This window comes from Anolis sagrei, chromosome 1, assembly GCF_037176765.1.
Source record: "Anolis sagrei isolate rAnoSag1 chromosome 1, rAnoSag1.mat, whole genome shotgun sequence".
NCBI classification, from domain to species: domain Eukaryota; kingdom Metazoa; phylum Chordata; class Lepidosauria; order Squamata; family Dactyloidae; genus Anolis; species Anolis sagrei.
Window position 1 is genome coordinate 281,951,274 of NC_090021.1, and position 13,384 is coordinate 281,964,657.

Sequence of the window (13,384 nt, forward strand, 5' to 3'; positions counted from 1 at the left end):
CTGTAGACAACCTGGTTTAGGTTGGTCTGGGGAACTCACTGCTACTGTGTTAATGTAGAGTGATGAGTTTTACTCATATCTAAGCCAAGTAACCTGTTTGAAGTAACCATTAAGATTATTGTACCTCAGTAACCAATTAAGCTTGTGTGCCTCATTGAAGAAGATAGTTGTTTGTTCTTATCAATAAACATTTTATCTAGTTCAACTTTTAAAGAAGCCTCAGTAGTGATTCATTCCTATAGGAATAATTCTAACTGTTTTAACATCTTTACATCACAGTCATCTCAGGGAGCCTAAGGGAAAGCTGGTGGGCAGGAAGGAGTTTACCTCAGGGAAATAATCTTTAATATTCCCAAGTATTTTGGGTGGTGGCAGCGATTCTACCAAAGTACATACACATTACCTCATGTACATATAAACGCTCCGTGCCAGAATCTTATTCCATCATATTGGTGTGTATCTGAGGGATTAGCAATTAAGATCCTTTAAAGTGGCACCAAGATATAATAAGATTCTTTAAACATGGCATTAAGGATCTTGCGACTAATGCCAATCATTCTTTCCCAAACTCCACCCATGTGGGAAGCATGGGGAACATTGAATGTCCAAAGAATTTGCTCACGGTTAGTGAAGTCCTGAACCTTGGTATCTCTCTCAAACTTAACCACACAGCTAAGTTCTTTGGTTGCACCTATGAAATTGGTGCCACAGTCTGACCGGAGGGATTTTATTGGCCCTCGGAGGGCTATGAACCTTTTCAATGCATTTAAAAATGATGAAGTGTCCATACCCTCTATAACTTCTATATGGACAGCTCGTATTGACAAACAAGTAAACAAAACTGCCCATCTTTTATTATTTACAACACCACCCCTGGTTTTCCTGGTAACAATTTCCCAGAGACCAAACACATCGATTCCCATGTGGGAAAAGGGTGGGTCTGTCAGAGTCCTATCTTGAGGTAGATCTGCCATTATCTGGCTTTGGCAGCTACGTCTAAGGCGCCTGCATTTGACACATTTGAAAAGTACACTGTTGACCAACCTTTTGGCATTAATTACCCACAGACCTTCATTTCTAAGGGCTGCCTCGGTTAGAGTTCTACCCTGCTGGTGGACTTTCTCGTAATGACGAACGAGCAACAGTGCAATGTGGCTATTAGGGGGTATGATGATAAACACCTTGAGTTTAGCCTTAGCTAACCTTCCTCCAACTCTCAAAATACCCTCCTTGTCCAAAAAGGGGTTTAACTCATGAAGAGAACTCTGGTTAGGGGTGTTGAGCCCTTGTTCTAGCCTGGCTATTTCCTGCTGGAAATCATGCCTCTGTACTGACTTGAATATGGTTCTCTTAGCCTTTATCATGTCCTGGACCTGTAAAGGCTCACTGCCTTTGCAAGCTAAACGATGTATGAGTCTAGCAACTGCTCTAAGAAGACTATGCCACTCTGAAAAACGCTCAAAACGGTGTGGTTCCAGGCAAGATCTTTGGCCCAACTGGATTTCTGTGGTCGTCTTACAGGCTTTTACCTCTGATACGACTTCGGGCAATTCTGTATTCTCTGTGGGAGAAAAGACTGATGGAAAGTTGACATCAGTCAAACATCTGGGACCTGTCAACCAACTGGAACTTAAAACTCGTTGGGCTGAGGCTCCTCTGGAAGCGATGTCTGCTGGGTGGCGACATGATGCCATTGGCTAGGTGTAGAACTAGATAGAATGTTGTTGATTCTATTAGTCACATATACTTTAAATCTTTTGGTTGTGTTGTTGATGTAACCAAGCACAACTGTACTGTCTGTATGGAAATGAACATCTTCAAACAAGTCTCCTACCGCTTGCTGTATGATGCGCCAGAGCTGGTCTGCAAGAACTGCGGCACACAATTCCAGCTGGGGTATAGAGGTCCCCATAGGAGCTATTTTGGCTTTAGCCATGATGAAACCAACGTGGCAGACATCTTTATCCTTTTGCCGCATGTATCCTACAGCTGCTATGGCTCGCTCAGATGCATCACAGAAGATATGAAGTTCTGCAGTGGGTTCTATCATTGCCTTGCAGGGAACAAATTGTCTGGGAACTGTGATGGCTTCCAGTCCTTCAGCTTGGGAAATCCAGTTTACCCAAGCTGTTTTCAGTGATGGGGTCAGCTCTTGGTCCCATCCTATCTTTTCTTGAATCACCTGCCTGAACAGAAGCTTAGCAGTGATCAGGACAGGGGCAGCTATGCCTAAGGGATCAATATCCCGTTGATGGCGGAAAGCATTTGTCTCTTAGTGCTCACAAACTGAAATTTGGATGCTCTCAAAGAAAGATGGTCTGTTTTCACATCCCAGAGAAGTCCTAAACTAGACTGGGAGCTTAACTCTTTAAATAACTCATAAACATTACTTTCCGCTAGGTCTTCTGGGGGAAAGGCTTGTCTGTTGTTAGACAGTAGTTTATGCAGGCGAATGTACAGAGTTTCCAGGCCTGTCCGGGTTCTGGCCTGGTTCTGCTGGGCTCCACACCTCTGTGCGAGCCAAAGGTCTGCCGCTGGAGCTTCGCGGCCGAGGCCTACCACCGGAGGAGCTCGGGGGGGTTGCTGGGTTCTGCACAGCTGTGCAAACCCAGAAGCGGCCGCTAGGTCACGCACGCACACACGTGAGCCGAAGAGCAGGGGACTGCAAAGGCTGAGGGAATGGAGCCCCACTCCCTCACTTGACTTTCAGTCCAGAAGCAGTCTTCACTGCAACAGACCAACGAAACTAAAATCTTTATGGCCATGCAGGCTTAGCTCATGCGGAGATAACCGCAACCTATGCAAAAACTGTGCCGTCCACCCAGACGATATAAAAAATAAAACTGCAATGTGCTTCTCTCTATGCCTGAGCAAACTGCAAGTCTCTATCTTGAGAAGCTTGAGATACTCAGAAACTGAAACTATTACTGGTGTTAAACATCAAAAAAGGATATTTATTTATACAAAGTCCTTGAAGATTTGGCACAGTTCATCAAAGTTGCAAACAAACAGTCAATAGATGAAGCTACAAAAATATTATTTCTTTTCTTTAGTTACAGAGGTAACCTTTTCTCCAGGTGACAGATAAGATCCTGGAATCTTTACACCCTAACCTTAAGCTGTTGTGGTTTAGAAAAAAGCAGTTTTTTCCCCTGCCTATAACTTAAGGTTAGTTCTGGAGACAAAGCAGTGAAGACTCTCTCTCTATAACTATATAACTCAATCTTCTCAATTAAGCTTATCTATCCACAATATCTCAATACGGCTCAATACACAATATACTATCTATATTAACTCAATATAGCTTAATACTTATCCATAATGTAGTTTTTGCAATAGTTTCCCCAGAGCTAACTGCCTAACCATCGGCATGTCTGAAGTCTTTCCTCTAAACTGAAAAGGCAGGGGAGATTCCAAAATGGAGATCTCTTCCCTGGGAGAAAAGGCGGTCCCTGGACCCAAAAAAATACCTTTCTGAACCAATAGCTGCAAAGGAGGCCTGCAGACTCTGATACTATTAACTTTTAGGGCTCTTGCAAAGCTGCAGCAGCCCTGGGAGAAAATGCAAGAGGAAGCAACATCAAGCAACTTTAAAGTAAGGCAAATCAGGCTCCTGGGAGAAGGAACACCGCTTATGTTACATACTGAATTGCTCTGAGTCGCCTGAGGGCTGAGAAGAGCGGTATACAAGTGAAATAAATAAATAAAATAAATAAATACTACACTTGTAGTGCCTTGTAAGCTGCCTTGAATGTGTTTTGGGAGATGGTGGCGGGATATCAAGATGATGATGATGATGGTTGATATTTCACAGGTCACATCAAAATCCATAAATCTAACCCCAGAAAATTGCCTTTGACTTAAACATGAGGTCAACTTGCTCATGAGCATATACAGTAATCCTGACACTCCGTCACAATGCAACTTTTATTCCCGCCTTTCCCCTGCCCCCATTTTTTCTACTGCCGAAATCTGGGAAATCTGGCTCAACTACTTATAGAGCAGGTTTTCCATATGCAGCAGGGAGGGGAAATCAATTCCAGTGAAATAAGCTGTTCAATCAGTAGGTGCATCCCAATGGATTTAGCCAACAATTTCTTTGACTTATTCATAACTTAGGAATGCAAACATAATGTGTAGAAATGGTAGATATTCCTCTGTGCCTTTGACTAGGCAGTTCCAAAGAATTGGTGCAATATTACCTAAATTCCAGCACTTTAGCATGGCCCTCTGCTCTACAATCCTGACATTTTAATGCCCATGAACATGATCCTCCCAGATGTTAATCTGGATTTTATATGGCAGTGTAGAGGGGGCCTAATTTACCAAACTTTCAAAAAGAGAAATATAGAAGGAATAAGATTGTTCTTTGTTGGATATAGTTCTACTAAGAAACAAAAGGCTAATAAACTCTTGTTTTATATCATCTAAAATCCCTTCCACACTGCCATATAATCCAGATTATCAAATCAGATAATCCACATTAGCTGCTTTGAACTGGATTATATGAGTCTACATTACCATGTAATCCAGTTCAAAGCAAATAATCTGGATTGTATATGGCAGTATAGAAGGGGACTAAAAGTGTTTAAGAATGCTCCTGCTGTTGCACCTCAGAGTAGAATCACCTTGCTGAAAAACACCAACCTGCACACAGCCAGAAGTCTTTATGGTTTATTAAAAACAAAAGGTAAAAAGTTCTTTAAAGCAAAGGTTAACATCAGGATAACATAGCACTTGAAGCATAATCCAATAGGCATCAGCAAAGCAAGACTCAAGAGAACATGACAAAGTCCTGGAACCATGAACACAAAGACTGTAAGGTAATCCAGCCTGTCTTAGGCAAGCTCCTTAGGTAAACATGAAGTTTCTTTGACAAAGATCTGTTCTCAAACACCCTGTTTAATACCATTTGAAAAACATGAAGGCGTTTCTTTGGCCTCTGGCCACCCTCTTATTAGCTATCCTCTCATTTATTCGAACACGGAATTCTAACTGGTCGGTCAATCTGCTCGTTAGCGTCAGCCTGTCTCCCTGCTTGCTCATTGTCAGGCTGAGAACCAGGCGAAGAGCTGTCCTCCTTCTCGAAGTCAATCTGCACCTGGCTCTTATTTTCAGTATCAACACTCTCATGCCTTGCTGTGGGAAATTACACTTCTTTTTCACTGTCTATAGCAGGGACATTTTGAACCAAACTGTGAACCTGAGTCCCATCATCCTCGTCAGAAACACTCTCTGATTCCAGCTGTGTCACAACACCTGCTAGTAAAGAACAACATCTACCACCAAACGCATAGGGGGCATTTACACTGTAGAATTAATGCATCCTGACACCACTTTAACTGCCATAGGTCAATGCTATGGAACCCTGAGAGTTACAGTTGTACAAGGTCTTGTATTTTGATAGTATTGCTGTCATTCTTTGTTCGGTGCATTTTAATATATGCATTGTGATAGTATCTATGTGTTTTAATCATGTTGTACCCCACCTCGAGCCATGAAGATAAACAGATAAATTCAGTTGTTGTTGTTGTTGTTGTTGTTGTTTAGCCTTCTCTGGCAGAATTCTGGTACTTCACCAAACTACAATTCCCAGAATGTCATTGCATTGAGCCAGAACAATTACTGGTGTCAAACTGCACTAATTCCACGGTGTCAGAGAACACAATATTTAGAGTTTCATAAACAATGCTGATGCAATCAAAGATGCTAAATATATATGCAACACATTTTGCTACCAGTGTGATCCTGGCAACAAAACGTCCTGATTGATCTCTGGAATGGGGAAATTACACCATTTCCCTAAGTGTCTCATCCCACAGAGTTAAGCTACGTAAGATACTTGGTTGACTAAGGAGCTTAAAGTGAGGAAATGAGTGAGAGAGAGAGAGATTGAACCAGGTATGGGCAAACATCGGCCCTCCATGTGTTTTAGACTTAAACTCCCACAATCCCCAACAGCCTACTGGCTGTTAGGAATTGTGGAAGCTTAAGTCCAAAACACCTAAATTCCTCTCTCCCTTATCTTTCAATTTGAGGAGGAAATGTCCTTCAAAAAAACAAGAAATTGCCAAATCTAAAAGTATTTGAAGAATTTGTGGTTGTGTTTTCAAGTAAATGCTGGCTCACGGCGACCCTGAGGCAAAGCTATCATAAAGTATTTTGGGAAAGATTTCTTCAAAAGTGCCTTTGCCTTCCCCTGAGGTTGAGGGTGCGTGACTTGCCTAAGGTCAACCAATGATTCCCATGGCTGAGCAAAGATGCAAATATGTTGCTTGTGTTGGTTGTTGTGAAGTATAAAAAAAATCACTGGGTATATTATAACTCAAAATTTTTAAATCACGCCACTGGTCATCAGTTTAAAGGATCATAGTTACCAATCCCACAACTAGACACTAACTAACAGAATCCCTATTCTGTCCCAGTCACCCACCCTCAGATGGACACATTCAAAATTGGTTGACTGCGGGATGGGGCCCCTGGTCAGAGGGATGGTATTTCTATAGACCACCGCAACCCCGCCTCCCCGCCCTCCGGATCTCGGTTGGTGCTGCACGGAGAACCATGGTGGACAAAGCTGGGTCAAATTTACACCTCCCGCTTCATCCAACCAGATCTCCGTAATGCACGCCAGATCTGCCCGCTCATCCAGGATTAAATCCTGGATGAAAGTTGTTTTTCCGTTGACAGATCTGGCATTCAACAGCACCACCTTCAATCCAGAGGGACCGCCATCCTGGGTACACCAACTTGCCACGTCAGGAGACCGATTTAGAGTTACTAAATTTCCACAATACCTAGGCCGAATTAATGGTCTCCCTTTCCTGCATCTCCCCCTCCCCATTATAGTTTCTATAGGACCCCCTCGGCTGACGGGACACCCCCCCCCCTCCATGTCGCACTCAACTTTCATAGCGTCAACCCATGCTTCTCTCCTGGTTGTTTGGTTTGTTAGTATTTCCGCATGCCATTGCCCTCCCCTCCATTCATTTCGCACCCCTGCTCTATTATTTCTAAATTCCTTCAATCCACTCTACCCCCTATCCCCTTCCCAATCAATATACCTATTGCATATAATATATACATTTCAACAGTGCAATTACTCAACAAGTACATTTCTCATAGCTGCAATAAAAACAGGTTAGACATTTTAAAACAGTACATTACCTTAATCAATGCATTCATCATCAATACCATTACCAATCTTTATTACCTATATACCTTATGGAATTATCCTTGATTAAGCACCTGCAATAACACTCTGGGTACCTTGATTTATTTATTTATTTATTTATTTATTTATTTTCGTATACTTCTACCCTGCCCTTCTCAACCCCCGAGGGGGGACTCAGGGCGGCTTACAAAATGGCACAATTTGATGTGTTTGACCTCAAAATCAAAGTCTTGTAATGTCAAACTCCATTGTGTTACTTTGCTGTTTGTGCATTTTACCTGGTGTAAACATTTTCAAATGGGAATTGTCTGTGCATTGTAAAGAATAAAGTTTTGAGCTTTCTTCCTAACCAATGCCACATCTCTTTTCCCTGACATTCAATCTCACATTACAACAGGCTAACACATTCCCCACACTCCCACACTTTTCTTTTGACAGATGTGTTCTTCTGGGCAATGTACAATCGTTTAAACACAATGTCCCACAGTTTACATACAGTCCTGCTTGCACCGTACCCAATGTACATAACACTGTCCCTTTTTGATGTAGTGAGGGATACTTCCCCTTTCTCCCTCTCTGCTCCTTCTCTGCCGTCCTCCGATCTCGATGGATGACCCACTGGCGTCTTCGAGGGACGACCTCCCTTCTCCCGAGATGACAACGAGTCCTCTCCACCCCTCTCTCCCCCTCCTGCAGTTGCTCTTCCTTGAAAACTGAGGTGATCTTGGACCTCTTTAGGCTGCTGACCATCGCCTTTCTCCTCCTCTTTCTCTCCTGCACTGTCTTCTTCAATGCTGAGGCAATTTTCAACCTCTTTGGACTGCTGACCGCTGCCTTTCTCCTCCTTTCTCCCTCCTGCACTGTCTTCTGCGATGTTGAGGCAATCTCAGACCTCTCTGGGCTGCTGACAGTTGCCCTCCTGGCTTCACTGGAACGCACAACCAGCTCTCTGGAGACTATCTTGACCATACTTCTGGTCACTGGCTTCTCTGCTTTCCTGGCAACCATGACGGGCCCCTTGGTCACACTCTGTGCCACTCCCTCAGCGACACCATGCAGCTTAGGGTCAGCTCCGCCATCTTTGTCCTCCTCATCCTCCTGAACCACCTTTCTGGCTACCTCAGCTAGCCCTGTGGCTCTCCTGATGGGAGACAAATGGCCTGGAGTCCTTGGCTGAAATCCTTGGTGCCACTCCACAGCCTGTGCCACAACCTCCCTGGCACTGTCAATGTCTCCTATGTGCCTTAAACATGCCTCCCCTGTCAAAACTAGTTCTGGATCACACTTCAGCCCTTCCGTGCTTTTTAAAATCATATGTTTCCTTAAGGCCCTGATCTAATTTCTGTGTTGCCATAGACCCCTTATCTTTCTCAATCTGTTCTCTCTCTACCCCTTTCGGTCCTTCTTTCTCACCTCTTTTGGTCTAGCCACTCTCAATAGTTTGTTATCTATGGTCTTATAGATATATGGCCTCTCCTCTGTGGGTTTGGCTTCTTGTGATTCCACTCCTTCCCATAGGCTCTTTAAACTTTAATCACATTGCTGTTCCTTTTAGAAATCATCTGTGTGACTGTGTTGTATCATCACTGGGAACTCTTCCATATTGTTACTATGAGAGCCAGAAGCCATTTCTGAGGTATTTTCTCTCTCCTCAGAGTTTCCTGCCTTTTTGCTCTGGCCTCTAGTTACAGCGTTAACTCTCATACAGTGTTGTGAGAGATCATTCCCTATCAACACAGGGATTTCTAGGCTAGGCAAAATGCCAATCCTCTATTTTCCATTAAAGGTCTTATAATGGACTGGGATCTCAGCTATGGGGACTTCGAAGCTCGGCCCATGTATCCCCTTCAAACGCCATTTAAGTCCTGGTGCCATTTGTTCTTTTTTTACTAGCTGAGGGCGCACTAAAGACACTTCTGTGCCAGTATCCCATAAACTCATAAGTTTTTCCTCATTTACTTGAACTTCCTCCAAGTAATCTCTACTCACACCCTTATCCATACTCCAAACTCTCATAATTTTAATCGGTTCTTCTTGAGGAGCAGGATTTTCTGTCAGTGGCTGGACCTTTTTAATCACTTTGATGTACTTAGGTGGGGCCACAGGTCTAGCATTTGTCACCTTTGGGCATGAGGCTTTAACGTGCCCTTCCTGATGACAGTGGTAACATAGGATTTTACGTGGTGCAGTTCCTGAGCTGGTGTTCCCCTTTCTAGGATTCTGACCATCCCTGTCAGCTCTTCCTTTTGGGACCCACTCCTTTGGCTTTCTAAACAATGGGGAACCTACATCAAGGTCTTCCTCCATTTCGTCTAGAACAGATGCCACTTCTGCTACCGTTTGAATCCTCTTGTCCTTTATAAACCACCTCATCTGGGCTGGAACTAGTTTGTAAAACTGTTCTAAGCAAACCAAATGCCTCAGTTGGTCAAATGTGGAGACTTTACTGCCTTCAAGCCACCTTTGTAAAGCTTTTTCTATTCTAGAGCCCACCTGTGAATAGGTTTTTCACCATTCTTTCTTTTAATTTCTCTGAAAGTCTTTCTAATTTGCTCCACACTTTCACCCTTTCCTTAAATATAGCATAGTTTGTACACTCAGTGTCCCTTAACTGTGCACATCTTTCACTAAGCTCAGTGTATATCAAAGGCCTTATATGTGCCATCTTTCTTTCCTCAAGCACCTTAAAATCAGCGCAAGTCCTTTCAAAACTTGCGAGGAAACTTTCCACACAGTCCCCTCTTGAGTACTTTGGGAAATGCTTTATTTGAGAGGCTAATGGCTCAGATTGGGTTTCACTTGGACTGGATGTGGGTTGTCTTTCTTGTAATTTCAACTCCATCATCCCTTCTTCATGCTTCATTCTCTCCCTTTCTTTCTCAATCTCCAGTTGTCTTTCTTTCTCTCTAGCCTCCTGTTTCATTCTCTCAGCCTCAAGTTGTTTTTCTCTCTCTCTCTCATTGGCTTCTATCATTCTCTCTTTCTCTCTAATCTTATGTTTCATTTTCTCAGCCTCAAATTCCATCCTCCTAAGTTCAATTTCCATTCTCATCTTTTCCAATTCTAGGGAGGTAGTCACCATTTCTGGACTCTCTACCCTTTCTTCAGTCACAGTCTCTAACATCTCAGCCTCCTGCCTCTCCTCTCCTACTGGAGTTGCTGAGGTCTTTTTATTTGTAGGTGGAGCCATCACTACAGGGTTTCAAAATGGGGTTTCTGGGCAGTTTCTGAGGTACCTCCAGATCACTTTGGGACAAACGTTTACCTCAGGTTTTTGATCTAACATACTGGATCAAGCCTTAAAGTTACTATCCCACCGCTGAACACTCAAAAATTTTAAATCACGCCACTGGTCGTCAGTTTAAAGGATCATAGTTACCAATTCCACAACTAGACACAACTATGATGGAATATGATTCTGGCACAGAGCATTTATATATATGTGAAGTAACATGTATGTACTTTGGTAGATTTGCTGCCACCACCCAAAATACTTTGGGAAATTAAAGAATGATTCCCTGAGGTAATCCTCTTCCTTGCCCACCAGCTCTCCCTTAAGCTCCTTGAGATGACTGTGAAGTAAAGATGGTAAAACAGCTAGTATTATTCCCACTGGAATGAATCACTATTGAGGCTTCTTTAAAGTTGAACTAGAGAATATGCTTATTGATAATACAGAACAAACAACTATCTTCTTTAATGAGGCACACAAGCTTGAATGGTTTCTAAAGTACAGTAATCTTGATGGTTACTATAAACAGTTTCTTGTCTTAGATATGAGTAAAACTCCTCACTCTACAACACAGCAGCAGTGCGTTCCCCAGACAAACCTAACCAGGTTGTCCCCAGAGCAATTAGCTACACTCTAAGCAGAGTCCTCTAAAAGCTAATCTACTCTAACCCAGAGAGCAAACCACTTGTGTAAAAACCAACACAAGCACCCAGGCAACTACTTTGACCCTCTTGGTCAATAATGCAGCCTTGCCTGTCACAAAATGCTCTCTCACAGAAAAATCTAAGCTCACCAAAAATCTACCTTTCTTCTCCTCTGTTCCCAAAACCAATCTCTCTTCTCTCTCTCAAGCTGACACTTTCCCCTCTCTGTGCTTAACTCCTCCCATCTGTCCTAATCAATCCAGAGGGAGCTCCAGCTCCTCCCCTTCTTCTCATTTTACACTCCCAAGATGTCTGCCTCCTCTGCCTAAACTCCCAAAATGGAGGCCTGCCTACTGACATCTCAGGCTCCTACTTTGGCCTACGAAGTAAGAATCATTACATGAAGCTTGCTGGAGAATACAACTGTGTGTGTAAACTGTAAAATAACATGCATGAAGCTGATTGGTTGGGCAATGCATAGGGTGATGGCTGAGCCTGGAACTTTTGGATACTGTTGCACATTTGTTCAGGCTCGAGCTATGCAGCTGCAGAGAGACAGACAGATTTGCTCTTTGGCTGCTGAAAGAAGGTCTCTCATATGGACAAAGAAATACCATTTTAAATTTCTCTAAAAGGACAGTATGTGAGTTGGTGCAACGGATCATATTGTACATATGTTGTTCTGAACTAAGAAGAGTTCAGGTAACACAACAGAGATGGGAGGGGGAAAGTTGGTAAGGATAATTGATGATGGAATTTAAAGGTTTCCTCAGCAGCAATGAACAACCCAAAGTTCGGTCTGTAGAAATAAAGCTATGTTATAATCTCCTTGTTTCTGGTCTCAATTGGGAAACAAGGGCAGGAATATATTTAAAGGAAGATCTGCTTTAATATTTCAGATATTTTTGTTGGATGCCTTTAAGTCACTTCCAGTTTATGGCAGCCCTGTCTCAGGGATTTCTTGCCAAGTTTTTTTTTGGAGGGTTTGCCATTGCCTTCCTAAGAAACTGTGCAGGTTCTAAGCTCTGCCAGGGAGGCCGTCCTCTCGGTCCTGCCCCCATCTCAAATATGGCTGATGGGGATGAGGAAGAGGGCCTTCTCAGTGGTTGCCCCCTGGCTTTGGAACACCTTCCCCAAGGAAATCAGGCAAGCCACCACAATTCAGTCTTTTTGGAGGGACCTGAAGACATAGCTCTTCAAGGTGGCCTTTGATGATGGTTAAGGTATCATCTATATTGGCTGAGCTAAATGAAGTTCTACCCTAACACATTACCCCTGATATTTTTAACCTGTCTTGTGGCTGGGACGTTAAACTCGGTTTGTATAATGTTTTCTCGAAGGTTTTCATGGCTGGAATCAATGGGTTGCTGTGAGTTTTCCAGGATGTATGGCCATGTTCCAGAAGCATTCTCTCCTGACATTTCGCCCACATCTATGGCAGGCATCCTTAGAAGTCGAGGGGTCAGTTGGAAACTGGTAAGTGGGGTTTATATAACTGTGGAGTGTTCAGCGTGGGGGAAAGAACTCTTGTTTGCTTGAGGTATGTGTGACAAGAATCAATCAGGGCCAGCTAACAGCTCCCGACAAAGGATTCCCCCAGGCAGCAACCAGCCAGGCCTTGAAACTGCAGGCCATTAAATGCTAATCAAGGTGGCAAATTGCAACATTCACAGGTACCTCTAGCAGACAAGAGTTCTTTCATTTATTTATTTATATTTATTTACAGTATTTATATTCCGCCCTTCTCACCCCGCAGGGGACTCAGGGTGGATTACAATGTACATATACATGCCATAGACACACAACACATATATACAGAGGCTATTTAACATTCCAGCTTTTGATGAGGGTATTCTGGCCACCAGGGGAGCTGTTGCTTCACCGTCCATTTGTGACACTGATGAAGTACTTCCTTATTCTTTGCATTCTTGCTGGAGATTTTTATGGTATCATAAATTAGTTAAATTAGCCTCCCCGCGTACGCAGTACCTAAATTTCCTACTTGACAGATGCAACTGTCTTTCGAGCTGCAAAGGTTGACAGCAAGCTACACAAATTGGTCGGATGCTCACTCCGACCTGGGCTGGCTTCCAACTCATGACCTTTTGGTCAGTAGTGATCTTAATGCAGCTGACTCCCAGCCAGCTGCGCCACAGTCCCGGTGCAATTCTGGCTGTTAGGAATTGTGGGAGTTGAAGTCCAAAACACCTGGAGGGTCGAGGTTTGCTTATGCCTGTTTCCTGGCGTAATGAGGCCCTCCAGGGCGAAGGGGGCGCTGTTCCGCTGCGCTCGTGGGTGTTTCTGGGCGGTGTGCCGGGCCCCTCTTCCGGTGCA